Below are 17,907 nucleotides of genomic sequence, written 5' to 3'. Positions count from 1 at the left end.
CAACATTTTACTGATTGAGACTGCTTGTTTGATCCCCCCACCCCTTCTAAACATTAGGATTGTAGGAATCTATTGTCCATGATCGCTGTATGTGAAATTGATATTTGCTGTTGGTTTTAGTGTCATTAGGCCAATCTGGAGTCAAAAGAGACAGTTCTTATAGTGGAAGCGAGAAAGACTGCACTGGCTGTCTGGTTGCCAGGCTGATGCATCTGCCATGTGCAAAATGACAGCAGGATCATTGAGGAAATTCAATATACTCACAGCGAGAAGCCAAATGAGATGGCTTATTTTGGGAGCATTCTGACATGAGAATGTGTTTGTTCCTGGAATAGCCTCAGAAAGCCTTTTATGGAACTTTCTCTTGATTAAAGGGACAGCTGATACTGATACATAGAGAATGAAAAGCTGTCTTTATTATTGTCAATATTTTTCTTATTGCTAGGGAGGTATTTTTACTGCTAAGCATTTGCTTATTATCTGTTTTGAGAAGCACACACTGAAAGATGGTTCCTCTAAGGCTGGATACAGTCCTTCCTTCCTTCCTTCCTTCCTTCCTTCCTTCCTTCCTTCCTTCCTCCTTCCTTCCTTCCTTTTCCCTTCCTTCCTTTCCTTCCTTCCTTCCTTCCTTTCTTTCTTTTGTCCTTCCTTCCTTCCTTCCTTTTCTTTCTTTTTTTTTTCCAGACAGGGTATCACTATGTAGCCCTGGCTGTCCTGAAACTCACTCTGTAGACCAGGCTGGTCTTGAACTCACAGTGATATGCCTGCCTCTGCCACCAAGTGTCAGAATTAAAAGCATGCTCCTCTACTGCCAAGCAAAGGCTATAGAGTTTTCAAGGGAAAACTGCACACAGCAGTGCTGCACATGGCACTTCCATTAAACAATATGCTTCGGAAGTAGCCTTGGTATTGTAACTAATATTCTTTATATTTTAAGATCTGAACTTTTGGCACTTGTAACATAGTTTGCCAAAAGTTTTCAATAATGAAAATTTAAAAACTAAGTTCCAATGTTATTGTGTATTGTTAACCAGGATACTTATGTGGCAGCCAATACCAGCTTATTAATTGTGGTTATCAATTATGTGTGGCATTCGTTAGGACACATTATCATGACTTTTGTTTGTCCTTTGCTTGATTCGTGTTCTTTCCTTTAAGTGTAATTTTTGTTCAGGACTAGGATTTTCCATTCATGTAACTTGCTTTGCCAGTGAGAGTTGGGATGGTTAAAGCACTCATCTGTAGATGATAAATGACACTTGTAATATATGGAAAGTTGATGGCTGCCTCAACCTTCCCACCTTCTAGAGCTTCATGGCGATGTTGCTTTTGGATTCAGTAAGCATCTCGAAAACCACACAGAATAATAAAATAAAGATCAATAGTAATTATAGAACTATAAAGTAATAAAATAATGACCATCAGCTTGCAAGGGTAATGACTCATTGGTTGAAATCTGTTGGGTAGGCTGTGGCCAGCTTTTACCTGTGTGGTGTAGGTTGAAGATGCCTCATGAACACTAAGAACTCCAACAAAAACAATTTCTTTGAATCAATCTATTTTTAAATATTTTTCTTCTTCCTAGTCTGCCACACATTAAACCTCTCCGAGATCAAAGTTCCTTCCTTTTCGTTAGATTGTGGGTACTAAGTCATTTCCTACCCCACGTTAAAACTACCGAGACAATATTTCTTAATATTTTGCAATTGTTTAAAACAAAGTCATTCCAGTAGTATCTTGTAATGGCATCTTACTTTGCCAGTGAACTTGTGGTGGTGGCCACATCCTAGAGGCTTCAGGTGTGCAGATGCGACCCCTTATAAGGAAGAGGAGGGGCCAGCTGGCTCTCTTGGGTTGCCATGAGAGGTGAGAGCATTGGAAGGACAGAGACTGCCTCTTCTCGAGCAGGAAGACCGAGGTGGTTATTTACTCTCATCTGTGCAATTGCTTCCCTAGTAAATACCTATTTATCGTTTATCTTGGGCCTGGTGGACTCATTTAAACCCTACCTTCATACCTTTCTTCCCAAATTGACCTCTTCTGACAGTTTTGCTCTTTATTAACACAGTGTACTGTTTGGCTTATGATGCTAGGTACTAAATTACATTATTTCTGAGCACCACCACTTTGTCAGCTGCTGCAACCCATTGCTGTAATGTAGTTCTTATAGTTGGCAGGAGCATCCTAGTTCATAACCAAAGACACTTGCTTCATTTAGATCCCACAAGCCAGCAAGCCAACAGAGACAGTTAATTCACTACTCACTGTTGCTACACAGGCAATCAAAATCTGCCTTGCACGCCACCGGAGGATATTAGAATCTTGTGTCAATGCTCATAACAGACAATAACAGCAGGTTCTGATAGGGAAGTGCCTTCAGTACTGAGCCCTTTAAGAAAGTCACTGACTGTTGGAGTGGGTATAAAAGAGAGGTTGTAAAATCTCTCCTTAGAAACATATTCCCTAGTTCTGTAAACTAAAAGATTCAAGTGCCAGTTAAGATAAACTAGCATATCTAGTTGTGTTTATCATTAGCCCAAATAGAAAGGCCTTTAAAACCAGTAACTTTGGAAAGTTTCTGTCCATACCACCCTGAACACAGCCAATCTCACTTAGCAAGCATTTGGATGTGTTTTGTTGGGTATTTATTTTTGAAAGTACTAGTGTAACATAAAGAATATATTTGTGGCAATACTCTATTGTGTTATATAATCATGATTACTTCTATGATTACATAAGCAGCCAAGAAAACTATATAATTCTGTGAAAATAGTATCCGTTGCTGGATGGTAGTTAGAACTTCCCCACTGCATGTTAGCCACAGAACTTGAGTGAAACTGATCCTACTGGAAATTCTAAACCTATACAATTTTTGTTTTGGGGTGGGCATATATTTCAGGTTAAAGACAATGGACATTGCCCCAGTGGCGAGGTTATAGCTATTTCGGATTCCCAAATTAGAACACAGTATAAGTTGTCACAATCCTCTCTCTGTCTTGGGCTATGAACAAAACCACTTGTAGTCCTAGCTACAGCTAACAGCTAGCTGTTAGTCCCTGAGAAGAGGAACACAAGCCTACAGAATAAGACAACATTCTTCTCAGAACAGCAATATGGAACAATGTTGCTTGATAATAACATCATCATGGCTGAGAAAACTTAAGCATTTTTTAACTTTTATCTACGAAAGTAACACAATTTCCCCATGAGTTAATTACCACGAGTTGTCTTTTTGTTTACTTGTGAATAGCAGAGTCTTTCGTTTGTGGTACAAAGTTCCATTACAGAATTTTTGTCCATCTGGTTGTGTGTAGTGATATTTTATAATCTAACAAATAAAGCTTGCCTGAAGATCAGAATACAGGGCTAAGCCATTAGATAGCCACACCTAGTTAAGAGATAAGACACTAGTTAGCCCCCCACACACACATACCTAAACCACTAGTTAGTCATAGAGAGTGGGCAGTGGTGGCACACACCTTTGATCCCAGCACTTGGGAATGACACACCTTTAATCCCAGCACTAGGAAGGTGAAGACAGGAGTGTTATGGCCAGGAAGACAGAGGAATATAAGGCAGGAGGAAACAGGGCTCATTGCATTCAGTCTGAGGACTCATAAGGACAGAATCGCCTTTGGTCTGAGGATAACATAGATGTAAGAACTAGTAGGTAAGAACTAGTAGCTGGCTGCTCTGCCTCTCTGATCTTTCAGCATTTACCCCTATATCTGACTCTGGGTTTTTATTATTAGGACTAGTTAAAATTCACACTATATCCAAGTACATTTCAGACCTATGAAGGTTTTGTTTGGGGCGATCTTTTTCTTTGTCTGTCTGTCTGTCTGTCTGTCTGTCTCTCTCTCTCTCTCTCTCTCTCTCTCTCTCTCTCTCTCTCTGTGTGTGTGGGGGGGGCAGAGACTAATATTATGGGAGAATAGGGTCCCCCACTTCCTAATAATAAGTTCTACAGGCTCAGAATGTCAAAGACAAGGTAACTTACTTAAGTCTCGCAAGGTCAGGCACCAGCCCAGACAGATGGCCTATTAGGGTCAAATTGGCATCAGAATCATAAATCCTTTCCCCCTCTTTGTCATTAGCTCAATCTTCAGGGAGGTACAATCTTTCCTATATATTGCCTTGTCCCCCCACTTTAGATTGTACATTTAGTCACATAACAAGTGTCTTCTAGTCTTCTATTCTGAGATAAACTTTTGGTTTTATTAAAAACCAACAAGCAAGTGTCAGTGGGGAAACAAGGTACTCCGTGCCTCCCTCAAACCTACACCCAACAGTAGACTAATAAGGGTTGAAAATGCACAGAACCAAGACCAGTTCAGCATCCTGGGTCAGAAGGCTGTTTAGGGAGCAAGATGAGGCATGGTGCTGACCTGCCAAAGGACATGTTAGTGAACTCCGTAGAACAAGAGAAATGTTCAAGATGAATTCTTCTCATATAGAGCTTTTTTAATTTCTTTTTCTGTTAAAGGAGCACAAGAGGACCTTGTGTGCCTGCTACCCTAATGCTGAAACTCACTGGTCATTTCTTCTCTGCAAGTGTCCTGTGATCTTCACCTCTCATCTTCCATGCTCCAGATAATGTCACCTCCTGGCCCTTTTCTCATCACATTCTTTTATGTTCTTTCTAGTACTTGTCCCTCTCTAGAATGACTCTATGTATGCACTTGCCTGTATCATGTAAAGTCTTCAAGAGGACAGAAACTTTGTCTTGCATGAACCATTAAAATACTAGCACTGATCCACGGATCTATACAAGTCCCACCCAGGACCTCTGGGTTTTCAAGGCAAAAGAGAACAAACCACTGTAAATCTAGAACCTTAAGTGTTTTGAGGCTTCAGATTCTCTGCTTAGATTCTGTGATGCTCAGGTGTGTGTGTGTGTGTGTGTGTGTGTGTGTGTGTGAGAGAGAGTCTTCACCTGTTTCCCCTTAGCTTAGGTGATGGGGACCAGGTACCTGAACTTATTGTCCCTGCAAAGCTAAATCATAAAGCATGAGGAAGACATTAATGCTAGGGGCTCCTAACAGCCAATGCTCACTGGCTTCAGTGATGGGAGAATGAGTATGCCTTTCCTGCCACACACAAACCAGAAAGAGCAAGTTTACATCTTTGCTCCATAATAAAAGCTTTCATGTTTATTGCTGCTTTCCCCAGGCAAATAGTTTAGGACCAAAATGGGTAGAGAAAAGTCTCTGCTCACACAGATAAACATTCCTCTCTATGAAAACAGATGGGAGCCTGGAGGTAATTAGACCCACTGTGTCAAGCAATCAGCTTCATGGGGCAGAGGGCCAGACGATGATGACAAGGGAGCCAGCTCTCACAGGGACAGACAGCAAGCCTTTTAGTCAGTGGGCGATGTCTCCATTGTGCTGGCACTGATCGGGGCCTATTTAGAGGCTGTCACTCTGGCTTCTCTATCATCTTTCCCTCTTCCATTATCCTCCCCAAACACAAATCCACTGACCTGAATGCAGCCTCCAGTCTAGTTGTGCCATATACGTCACACTGAGAACACAGAGAACTTTTTCTGGAGATGGGAATACTCTTCAGTGTTGTAACTCCACAGGAGGTACTGCTCAAATGACTTCAGTTTGCTTTCCTAGTTACTCATACCTCTGCTGAGTTAGAAGAACACTTTTGGAATCCCAAACCCACTTTACTTATTCATTTTATAGTAAGCCATTTGTTGTTATTTGGCTGAGTCCTCAGCTCTGTGAGATCTGGGGCAGGGTTGATTTTGTTCACACTATGATCATATATAGTGCACAGTGCTTTCAGTAAATATTTGGTAAATAACAAGTAAACAAATGAAAGACAAATGCACACATGAATGTAGCAGACTCCAAAGACTGCTGCTATAATATTCATATTATAAAATACAGTACCATCACTGTAATTTATTCTTGTTCTGCCTTGCTATTTTCTCATTGCTATGTTTCTTTATACCTGTATCTTCTGGCCCTATTAAAACCTAGTCATTTAACTCTAATTAAACAGCAGAATATATGAAGTATATGTACTCCACAATCACATATGTGTCCATCTGTGATTTCTGATTGTCGGAAAAAGATACATACTTGAGGGCCAGCAAGATGGTTCAGTGGTACAGTAAAGGGGTAAAGGTGCTTGATGCCAACTCTGACATCCTGACTTTGATCCCCTGGGCCCATGATGGTTGAAGGAGAAAGATGATTCTTGCAAGTTTCCCTCTGACCTCCCCACCATGGCATGTGCTCATTTTTCTCCCCCAACATAAAATAAATAGTTTTAAAAATATGAAAAAGGATACATATTAGACAAGCTGCAAGGCAAAATATTAACTATAGATAGCAGTCTATAGCAGCTGTCCTGAGCTTATATTGTTTTTAGCTTCAAACAGTATTAATGATGGCAATAGATGTTAGTTATGAAATATTTTTCCTTTAGACTTAGAGAAAATGTGGAATTCCTTAAAATGGAGTTCAGACTTAAAAATAGAATGATTTCAACTTAATTATGATAGGGTTTTATGATTGATTTTACTAGCCTGGTTAGCCTAGAACTCTGAGAATAAACATCTTCAGTGATTGTGAACATGTCTTAGCCATCTTGCCAAGGCCTTCCTATACAGTGTTCTTTTGAGGGGCGAGAATGCAAAACTCAGGTTGCTTGTCAAGGAATTTTAAAAATCTATTTTATACTAGCCATATCTTTGTGAATTTCCTTTTGACCAGTGAGATATACAATGAAATTAATAAGCACTATAAGTGATTAGTGCTTACAGTGCCTCTCACTAATCATCTGTGAGTTGACCTTCCTTTCATAAAATGATATGAACGATCTTACATGTAAGCCCCTGCCCATGTCTCTAAACTGCATGGAAGTACAAACCACTCTGAGGGCTTTGATGAGATGGGATAAGAGAACAGCTGGAAATTAGAGCTGGAGGACACCTAAACAGTTCAAGTGGTACTTTTGAAAATAAGAAAGTCAAAGTATGGAGGAAGGTGATGTATTTGTGATCTTCCAAAGGCTGTGAACCAGTGTGTGTCTTTGACAAAAACCCAGCCAATGTTAACTTCTTTACCTGGCCCATAAGGTGCTCAATTCATTTTATCTTTATTCATAGGATTTGAAAATAGTTTTCAGACTAACCTAGTATATTTTGGTATGAGCTCTGGGAGTAGTTTGCATGCAAAATGCATGGCTCAAGAACTCAGGGCCCTTGTGTGTAATCTATCAAAGCAGGAAATGGGGGCTGTAAACACCTCTGTGGAAAGGTGCAGCAACTGGCTGGCAGGAAGTGATTTCTGAGAAGCAGGGACTGCAGATGTGTTATAACAGGAACCAGACATACTGAAATGTGTTACCTGCCCCAGCCTGTGTTGGGGAAGGAACTTGAATGTGTTCCTCAGTCAGATGGGACTTCCCTGTGTGAAGGCACAGGGACAGCAGACCAGCATAGCTTAAACCAATATGTTTCTGAGTGTGTGCCTCTGTCCGAGAACAGAGTGACAACTGTGTCCTTGGCATTGGAACTGGATTTTAAACATCCTCTACTTTGAGCATTAACCTGGTGCTCCTCTTACGCTTTGAGTAAGTTTCCAGAAATGATGGCTCTGTGACTGTCCTCCATCTGTCATACCTGAATCTGGTTTGTGAGATGTTTTGAGGAAAGCCTGTGGCTCTGTAACTGATTCTTCTTTAGCTTTGGGCAGTTAACGGTCCTAACCGCAGTCATTGTGGTTGCTTAGCAACAATGGGCAGCAGAGCAGTGCCTGGGATTCCAAAACTCTAAGGAATGAGATTAGTTGGTATCTGTCCATGGACAGAGGATCTCAATGGTCCTGGCTTGAAATGGGAGGGTGCCACAGCAAGAAAGTTGTAATCCCAGACTTTGAAACAGGGAGATGCAGGTGAGTCCCCAGTTCCTTCTGTCCAAAAATAATCCATGGAAATTTCTGGATAAAGTAACCTTCATTCCAGACTTCAAAGATAACCTTTCTTTAAAGTCTGTGAGAAAACATCAAAGAGACTTTTTCTCTTTTTCTGATGAATGGCCTTTTTCTAGGGATGATTCTATCTTCCCGAATCACAGGACAAAGCCTGGCATAGCACAAGTTTCTACAAGTGCTCTTGTCAAATACGTAAAAATGTTCTTCATGTACATTTCTCAGAATTACACCCTCACCCACCCACCCCAAGTACCTTAATAGTGGGGGTGGGGGGAGTGAGGGCACCGAAGCATCCTGCCTTCTTTTCAGAACCACAGAGAAACAGCAGCACTATCACCACTCTCCAGTCAGGATGCTGGCAGATAGTGGGGGCCACTCCTTGTTCACCCCTTTTCCAAGTAGAAATTACAAACCAACCTTGACCACAGGAATGGATATAGAGATGGCCTCTATCATCGATCTGCAGTCGATCACTGGAAGATTTGCATGTGGACTTGTTACACGCTTCCCCTTCAAATATGGAAATAGCCTTTGTTTAGGATTGTCTTTCAAATCTGGAGTGAGATAATCATGCCCTTTTTGTCGAGGAAGCTGTCTCCTGAAAGGCAGTTTCCTGTATGGGGATGTGCACCTACATAGCCCTGGTTTCTCCCTCACTTGGCTTTAAACTGTATCTTCTTCTTAGTGGCCCTGTGAGCTTTTCTTTTCATATTGGACTCGAGGTCCATGAATAATAGGGAGAACTCGTTAAGATCTTACGTTTTTATTAAAAAAAAATTCTTGTTTCCATGTGTAATCTACGAACCTCAAAAAATGCATAACCTCATTTTGTTTTCAACTTTGAAACAATGAAAGCTAGCAAGCATTCATTTTCTCTTAATTTCCCTTATGAAATCACCTGATAGATTGATATTTCCATATGAAGACAATTAAAAAGGTGAACAAAGTGTTCCAAATGGAGGCAAAATGTCCTGTGATTATCAGCTGTGACATGAATAACCCAGTGTGAAGCAATAGTGATGCCCAGGGCAAAGCAGAAGAGTGCTCTCATTGTCAAGTGTCCTGTGTGTTTTTGTTCTAATACATAGAGCCAACTGTGGGGTGCAGGTACCGGTCAGGGTTTCTGAGGTTAAGACAGGGAAGTGCTCTATTGTCGTTCTTGATCCTCAGGTGGGTTCAGTTTAATAGTTTCTCTTCTGAGCTGGTACAAACTGGTCTCCTGATGTTGCCTGCCATTCTCCTTTTCCCGCTTCCCATTCCCTTGAGAGAGACCCTCAATTTTTACAAACCAAATGGGAATTTGATTCTAACTTTTCTAAATAAAGGAGGATGAGACCCTGGATGCTTCAGACCCAAGGACCAGAAAAGCATTTTTCCAGGACCTCTTCTCCTGTGAGAACAGGGTGCTCGCTCACCTGCTGTCCAGCCAAACCAATTGTGCTGAAACCATGTATTCCACTGCCACTAATTACAACTCCAAAGCAAAAAGTGTGAAGGAAAAGACTAGCAATCAGACACATTTTATTAAATGGAAAGAAATTTTTATGCTCTGGCAAGGCATTGAGAGAAAATAAACTACTTCCGGCTTCGAGTGCTATCACTATACTCCCTGCCTCAGATGTTTAATGAAGCTTTGCAGTTTTCCCATGATGAATCCCGAGGCAAGAAAACACTGTGATGAAAACAGGCTCAGAAATATGTTTGTTAATTCCACTTTGTTTTATATTAAGGCATAGTAGACTTTCTGGAGCTTTGTTTAATTGTTATACATGTCTCTGGTGTGTATGCCGAGTTACTATGGTTATGCTGAGGCCATGACTCATGACCTTTAAATGTTATTGTCAGGTGGCCAAGCTTCTCTTGTTTTGAAGTCAGTAGTTTTGTTTCATGCTTTATTAAAATCAGGTGGGTTTTGTTGTGCATTCGTGGCTCATCTGAGTAAACCCATTGAGTATGCTCTTGTTCCAAAAGCTGAACATGTTATTGAGTAAATAGAGCATAGTACTTGTTCCCTATAATGCCACTGAGAAATTAAAAACACAGGTGCACAACTATATACACCCTTAGAAACAGTGAAGGCTATAAGAGATATCTGAAAACTGCTTGTGAAATACAACAGGTCCAAGAGGCTGCTGGAAAAGATAGTGTTGAGTGTGGTGTGAACCTTCAGCAAGATAAGGGAACTCAAATTTTATTAAGAAGAAATGGTTGAAGCAAAGACTCTGGAATCTTCTATAATATAGTTCATGAGTACATCAGCTGTGTGAGACACACCGATCAAAAATGAAGAAAAGTGGGATGCCTAGGTCATTAAGTTCATTCAATGCTACCTGTTGATTTTCCCAACCACCATAAAAAAGAGGCTACTCTTCCCTCTGTGATAAAGAGGAACCCTCAGGTAGGAAGCAGCAAAATACCATGTTTCACTAGTACACATAGGATTCAAGAAAAGCAATTAAATTTCTTAAAAACTCATGTCTTCTTCCATTAAGTGAAAATTGGATTAATTTTACCCTTTAGTCACTGATTGCTTTGTGAACCTTTTTCAGTAGTGCTAATATCTTTGAAAAGTTAGAAAAGAAAGCAGTAAACATTCACATAAATGCTAAGTGAAAAAAGTGTATTTACTTCTTGGGGTAAAAATTGAGAATGTTGGGATTTTAAAGGAAGGCTCATCAGATGGTAACTGTGTGATTGAGTGTGCTAACTTGGCAAAGCTTATTAAAGCATCTGTCTACCCACTGGTTCTTTCCACCAATGTTAAGTAGCCTTTCCGTCTTTCAAGATGCTGGGTGTTGGGGCTGGAAGGCAACTCAGTAGCTCATCAATTGACTAATATGTGCAAGACCTTAAATTCAATTCCCAACACTTGAACACATGGAGAAGTTGCCAATGACAGAGTAGAGTAACAAAGACAGGAGGGAAAAGTACCCTATACATTTAAGGAATGTACCTGGCCAGTTGTTATGTAACACACATACAATAAATAAATAAGTAAACCAGGAAATAGTGACAACAGCAGGGAAAAATCAAGCTCAGTGAGGTGGGAGCTTTGACTGTAAATCCGATGCACATGGTAGGTTCAGGGAGAAGATGGCATTTGGGCAGAGGTGGGAAGGAAAGAATAATAAGCCACATGGATCATGTGTTCCTAAGGATGAGGGATGACTTGGGAGCCAGGTGAAGAAAATGTTTCTAAGAAGAGATGATGAATCATGGCAAGAGCTGTTAAGATGAATCGACACAGGACCAGTGCAAATAGCAACCAGTGGATTCATGGTAACATGCCACGTTACCATGGACTGGTGCTATGGAAAGCCTGATAGGAGTGGCTTTAACAGAAGAATAAGAGGTATTAGGGGCAATGGAAAAGTAGTTTTTTGCCAGGAAGGGGATTAGAGGAATACAGCAGAAACTAAAAAGCCAAGGAGGCTCAAGCTGAAGTAAATAACATATCTTTAAGCCTGGAGTCAGATGGGGAAGAGAGGGATGAGAGAAAGGAAAAGTGGAGGGGAAGGGAGGGGCAACCACCCTTCCTGCTTTTTCACAGAGAGGATGTGCCTTCTGCCCTTTTCCTTTTTTAGTTGAAATAGGAGATTTTGCAGGTTCTCAGAACAGATCGTACCACTGTTCAGTCTGCTTATTCTCAAGAGAGCCTTTAAAGGCTGTTTTATCTTCCAAGTAAAGTTTACATTCTGTTACTTTTACTTCTTTCTGAAATGTCCAGAACATTTGGGGAAAATATTCTAAATTTTTTATTTTACTTGTTAGAGTATAAAGACCTAGTCAATGTGATCTCTCTCTCTCTCTCTCTCTCTAGAGAGAGAGAGAGAGAGAGAGAGAGATGTGCAGCTTTCTAAAATAAAATTTTGGAATTCTGATCTCTTATTTCCTTTTGGCATGTCATCCAGGTCAGCATGTAGTTCGATGTTTGGAAGTTATCACCCAGATATACGACCACAAAACAGAACACTGGTAAGAAGTAAATTTTGCCTGGTTTATTTTCTGTTTTAAAATGTAATTTAATTTAATATTGAGGTTTCCTTGATAAAGTGTAGTTTTTACATCCTATTAGTAAGTATTCTTAAATAGTGGAATGTTCTTTCCCAAGTAGGATACTGAAAGAAAGGGAATGGGGCACTTTAGGGGAGGAAGATGGGAGAAGAGATGGCAGATAAAGGTGATGTGATACGGTCTTTCCAATTTTAACATGTCATTGATGTCACATTGTCTTTGTGGCCCTATGATAGCTCAGATGTCCTGGGTTATTTCAAACATTTGTTTATACATAATGAAGTCCTGAGTTGAGATATGACATAAATCCAGTAGAGGGTATTATTTGGTTTACTTAATCTTGGGTTTAAAACCCAGTCTATTCCAGATATATACAGTTTGAGTCTCTTTCAAGGCTATTGAAATAACTGACTTCAGCTTCAGAGGTCTTCCATAGTTCTGTCATATACTGGGAACACTGGCTCTTTCTTCCCCAACTCCATTGTGTCACTGTCTGGCCTTTGAATAAACCTAGGTGGTCAATGAGAAGTGGAAGCAGGGTGAGGCTTGGGGTGGAGGCCATAGTGACTATTTTTATCCAAGTGTAAACAAACGTTTTCCTAAAGCTTCCCTCGGCCTCTCTTGGTTCAGTTTTACAACTTTCTAGACTCTACTCAAAATATCTGAGCTCGGAGTTAATTGCAGAGGGTGGTGTATTGTAAAAGCTAAAACTAGGACTCAAACCACAGATCCAGGCTCAGTTTTTGCCTCTAAGCTGTGGATTGTAGCTAATTCCTTTCATCTTTGTGAGTCTTACTTTTCACCTACCGCATTGATGATAATGCGGCTTGAGTAGTCAACTCAGGTGAGATGGTCAGAACATGAAAACATCTTGCAAAGGACTGAGAAACCACAAGGATGTTACTGACCTGACAGCACTCAGCAGACTGTGGAGCTTTCTTCCTACCCTGTGCTTTCCTGGGATTTGCTCTGTGGTCTGCTTTCTCCCCAGCATCATGACTTAGAATAGACAATTCCCTTGAGAGACACGTATCCAGGACATCAAATTTATACAAGTGATTTAGTTCACAAAATGCTACCTCTGGGCCTGGAGAGATAGTTCCGTGGTTAAAAGTGCTTGCTACTCTTGTAGAGGACCCTGATTCAGTTCCTAGCACCCATATGGTGGCTTGCAACCATCTGTAACTTCAGTTGCAAAGGATCCGATGCCCTCTTCTGGTCTCCATGGTCACCAGGAATGTACATGATGCACACACATACATGTGGACTATACACTCATACATGAAATAAAAATAAATATATCTTTTAAAAAACAAAATCAACACACCTCTGTTCTCTATTATAGTTCTAGTTTTAGACAAACTTAAAATGGTTCTCAAAATCTGTAAACCATTTTCAGAAGGGAGGATGTTGTTAGAAAAAATATTAAGTAGAAATCCAACTAAACTCATTAAATGGTTTTAATTAAAAATTCAGCCTACCTACATTACTTCTTTTCATTTCGGTAGAAGAAACCTAATATGAACTTAGATTTTATTTAATGAAGCTCTTTATAATATATGGTCTAAAAATGTCTCCCCATTACATTTCTGTTTGATGGCAACCCCTGAGTCTGAGAAATGGGACACTTGGTGGCCCCAAAGTCTGTGAACACTGCCCTTTCCTTTAAATGTGTACATCCATCAGTATCTCCTTGGTGGTTTCCACACTGATGAGGACAATGACCGCATTAGAATTATGCCTGGGGCTCCCAATTAGCATCCCAGAGTTCAGAATCCATTTCTTTCCAGTTTACAGTTGACATGATTGGGATGTCTGGGGCTTGGAGGAGCCAGCACTTCTCTCCTTCCTGTCTTTTTATATCTCTAGAAGACAACACATTTAGCTGGAGGAAGTCAGGCTCAGAGACCACAGACGCCATGACATGCCCATTGTTACTGCTGCCCCATCTTTCATATTAAGCCGTGGAAATTTTAGGACAAAATACCTCAGAACACTAATGTAGCATGAGGCACAAAAATGTGGGTAACATTCAGATGCATCTTTTAAATCATTGGTTTTATTTAGTTCAGGCAGGACATTGGGGTATGTAGGATGTCTTGTGTGAGATCCTCTTGGCCATGCAGGCATATTGGCACATACTCTACCTGTAGGTCACACTGACATGGAGATGTGGCTCTTCTTTGTCACATCTTTGGTGGACTGTCCTCTTAAATGTTTTAAGTTCCACATCTTTTGATAAGCTGTGAATTCTTAAATACATGGACTTTATTTATTAGTCTCCATGAATATGTAACCAAATTTGAGACACCCAATTGGCTCTCTATCAGTATCATTTGTAATAAAAATTATGGGCTGAGATACAGACATAGAGTGGGTGTGACCCCTTATATGGTTATAGCAGCACATGAGTGGGGTCCAAAATCGTCACCACTATGTTGATGGTTTTCTTCTCTATGCCATTAACTGTTGAGAAATGGTGATTCAGGGAGGCTCAAGGAGCTTTCAGGTGTGAGTGATAAAGTAGAATGGTCTCACATTTGATAGGGACATTATAGCACAATCTGTTGAAAGCATGATTCACTTTTAGGATACCAGGAGGTCTCCATTTATCTCAAACTATTCCTTTGAGCCAGTTGGAGAATCAAGATGTATGGAGAAGCAAGAGAAGCAAAATGTCTTTGTTACATTTTATCACCCACAGAAAACACCAGTGTCTATAGATCATCTCATTTGTAGCTGTTTAAGAAATAAAAATTCTATTGTGCAGAAGGTTGGCCTAAAAACAGTCCGGTTTGTTCTCCCCAAGTTAGTATTGGGAATCCTGGAAGTGGAGAATACTAATGCCCCTGGTTTCAAGGAGAGGCACACCCAAAAGCCAGCATATGGCTAGGGGCTTAGGCACACTAAGATTATCACTAAACCATTCACTTCCCAGTTGTAATTTAGTGACAGCTTCATTAAATAATCATTAGTTTGGTGCCAAACATACAGAAGTTCTTTGGAGTTTTTAATTTCTACAGTTGAGTTTACAAGATAACCCAATGTTAGCTAAAGGAATCCACATTCAGTGAAGTCAGAAAGAGATGCTGAAAGTCATGTCAAGTCATTGGCTCCACTCTTCCTGTAGCATCAGGTCTGAGAGTGGCAGCAGCTAGATTTCCACTTCCTCAAAATTTTAACATTCTACAATGACTTTTTAGAAGATCCCTCCCTTTGATGAGCAGAAGTTCAAATCATTAACAAATCAAGGTGTCAACAGGACACTGCACTTTAAAGGAACATTTCAAGGGATTTCAAGGCCCTTTCATTCTTCAAATGGGAGCAACATAGACCTGGATTTCGATGTATATTTAAATAGAAGGAATTGGGAGGATTCTAGAAAATGGGATAGATTTCAAAGTTTACCACTTTAATAAGGAAAAAGTAATAACTCAGAACATTTGCTCTGCCTGCCTCCTCCATTTCTCCCTTCCAGTTTCTCTTCCAGAGTCATAATGGACAAATTCAGCGTACACAAGTTTTGGTGCACGGTTAGCCATGTGAGGTCACCTTCTCAATTAGTAAAATAGAGCTATCCATCAACCCTAAAACTCTGTGTCTAGTGGAAACCACCTTCCCCTACAGTATTTCCCTGAGTTTCATAGATATGGAGCCTTTCGGTAGGTAGCTTTTCCATTGGACTATTTGACTCAGAAAAAAAGTTATTTTGTGGTCCACTCATGTTTCAGTATGTTAGCTGTTCATCCTCACTGTAGACTTGGATTCCTTTGTGTGTGGGGGGTACATCTGTGTTTATCTTTTTGCCTGTTGACTGATGCTCTGGTTATTCCTAGGTTTGGTTTCTTACATATTACACTAGGGATGTTCATGGTTGGGTGTTTGTATGCACATATGGTTTCATTTCTTTTGGGTAAACTCCTAGGACTGGAATGGTTGAATCATATGGCAAGTGTTCCAATCTTTATATGGAAATGATTCCCCCCACCTTGGGTAAATTACCTAGGAGTGGAATAGTTGAGTCATATGATGTAGCTCTGACTTTTTTGTTTAACTGTTCAATTGTTTTACAAAGCAGTCGTTGGCATTTTTGCACCTTTACTGGAGTCATGAGAAAATTTAGTCCCTGTACATTGTTCCCTAAACCTGATAAAGCTTTTGATTTTTGTTTTTCTGATACTGCAAATTATACTCATTGTGGTTTTTAATTTGCATTTACTTAAGTAAGAAGTGGTGTCAATCATTTTACATGTTATCCTTCTGTCTGGTACTTAAATATTTGTTCACTTATATGTTGTATTGCTTGTTTCTTGTTATTTGGTATTGAGAGTTCTTTTGAAAATATATTTGGAGTATGAGTAATTTTTTGTATTTTGTCATTCTGACAGTTCTTTCTCTGTCTTGGTTTGTTTTCTTTGCTCATTTAGCAGTGTTTTCAGAAGAACAGAAGTTTTCAATTTGGTGAAATCTAATTTAATAACAGCTACTTTCATGGCTCATGCTTCTGGTATCTCATCTAAGAGATCTTTGCCCAAGGACACAGATATTTGTTCCCAAGATTTTGTCTAAGAGTTTCATAGTTTTGAGTTTTGTAATTAGGTCTAAGATCCATTTTGAGTTCATTTGACTGATAGATGAGTTTCTCTTCAGGAATTCCCTTAAGTTGCAAGCAGTTGCCTCAAGTTCAGAGACAGGTTTCCCATGATGACTTGATTCAGGGCCTCTGGGCTTTGGATTGGACCATTCAGGAGAGATGGCCAACTTGCCAAGCTGCCCTTTGAGATGATCTGGGACTCTGTTGCCTTTCTTCATATCTTCCTTCTATCACTACCCTCTCCTATCAGACCTCTGTGGCCCAATATTTCTTTCCAGCTCAGTTTGTTTTGACCCTAACTTAACAAAGTCACAAAAGAAAGAAAGGGAGGGAGGGATGGAGGGAGGGAGGGAGGGAAGGAGGAAGTAAAGAAGAGATGGAAGGAGGAAGGAGAAAAGAAAAGGAAAGCATTGGCTTTCTTATTAGCATATCATTTTAAAAATAAGTTCTGCTTAACTTAGGGATCAGGGTTGTGAAAAAGACTTAGTTAAAATGAAGGTGGATGGAGAACTGAAAAGAAAATCGTCCTTTGGAGTTGACCTATTTTATTTTTAATTTCTATGATAGAGGAAATGTATAAGGAACAGAAGGTCCTGTCTTCACACAAATACGTTCTTTCATTTTTTTTAAATGTCAACAAGCAAAGAAATTTAGAAAACATGTGTCTCTGGAACAGATTGTTTACACATAGAATGTTTTTCAGAATTCCCCCAGGAGGTTCAGTGGAGCAAAGGACCTTTATAAATGGAAGCAGTAGATTGTCTGCAAAGGTGCCTAGGACCTTTATTTTCATCATTTGGCTCCTTCAAATGGCAAAAAGTTCCAAATAACTGGTATTATTTGGGGGAACGGACACTAGTGTTGTGAAATGCTGACATGTTATTTTCTGTGAGCATGGCAATGTTGAGACAGATACATGGATAGAAGTAGGAGAGAAGTTAACTGTTTACTTATTAGAGACTCAGGATTCCTTTATGTTAACATTCTAAATAAGATTCAACTCCCTGTGTAAATTGCTCATCTTCTGAAGCAGGCTGAGTAAGGGGTGTGGTGATATCTTGATTGTACAAATAAAGCTTGTCTGAATATCAGAGAATGGAACTTGCCACTAGTTAATCACAGAGGCCTGGAGGTCTTTACAGACAGACAGGAAGTGAGATGACTGGGAGAAACAGGAAGTAAGATGGCTGGATACAGACAGGAAGTGAGATGGCTGGGCAGAAATTCTCTCTCTGCCCAGCCATCTTACTTCCTGTTTGTCTGTACAGACCTCCAGACCTCTATGGTTAGCTAGTGGCAAGTTCCATTCTGTGATCTAGAGACAGGCTTTATTTGTACAAGCAA

This window comes from Cricetulus griseus, chromosome 2, assembly GCF_003668045.3.
Source record: "Cricetulus griseus strain 17A/GY chromosome 2, alternate assembly CriGri-PICRH-1.0, whole genome shotgun sequence".
NCBI lineage: Eukaryota > Metazoa > Chordata > Mammalia > Rodentia > Cricetidae > Cricetulus > Cricetulus griseus.
This window is presented reverse-complemented; position numbering follows the sequence as displayed.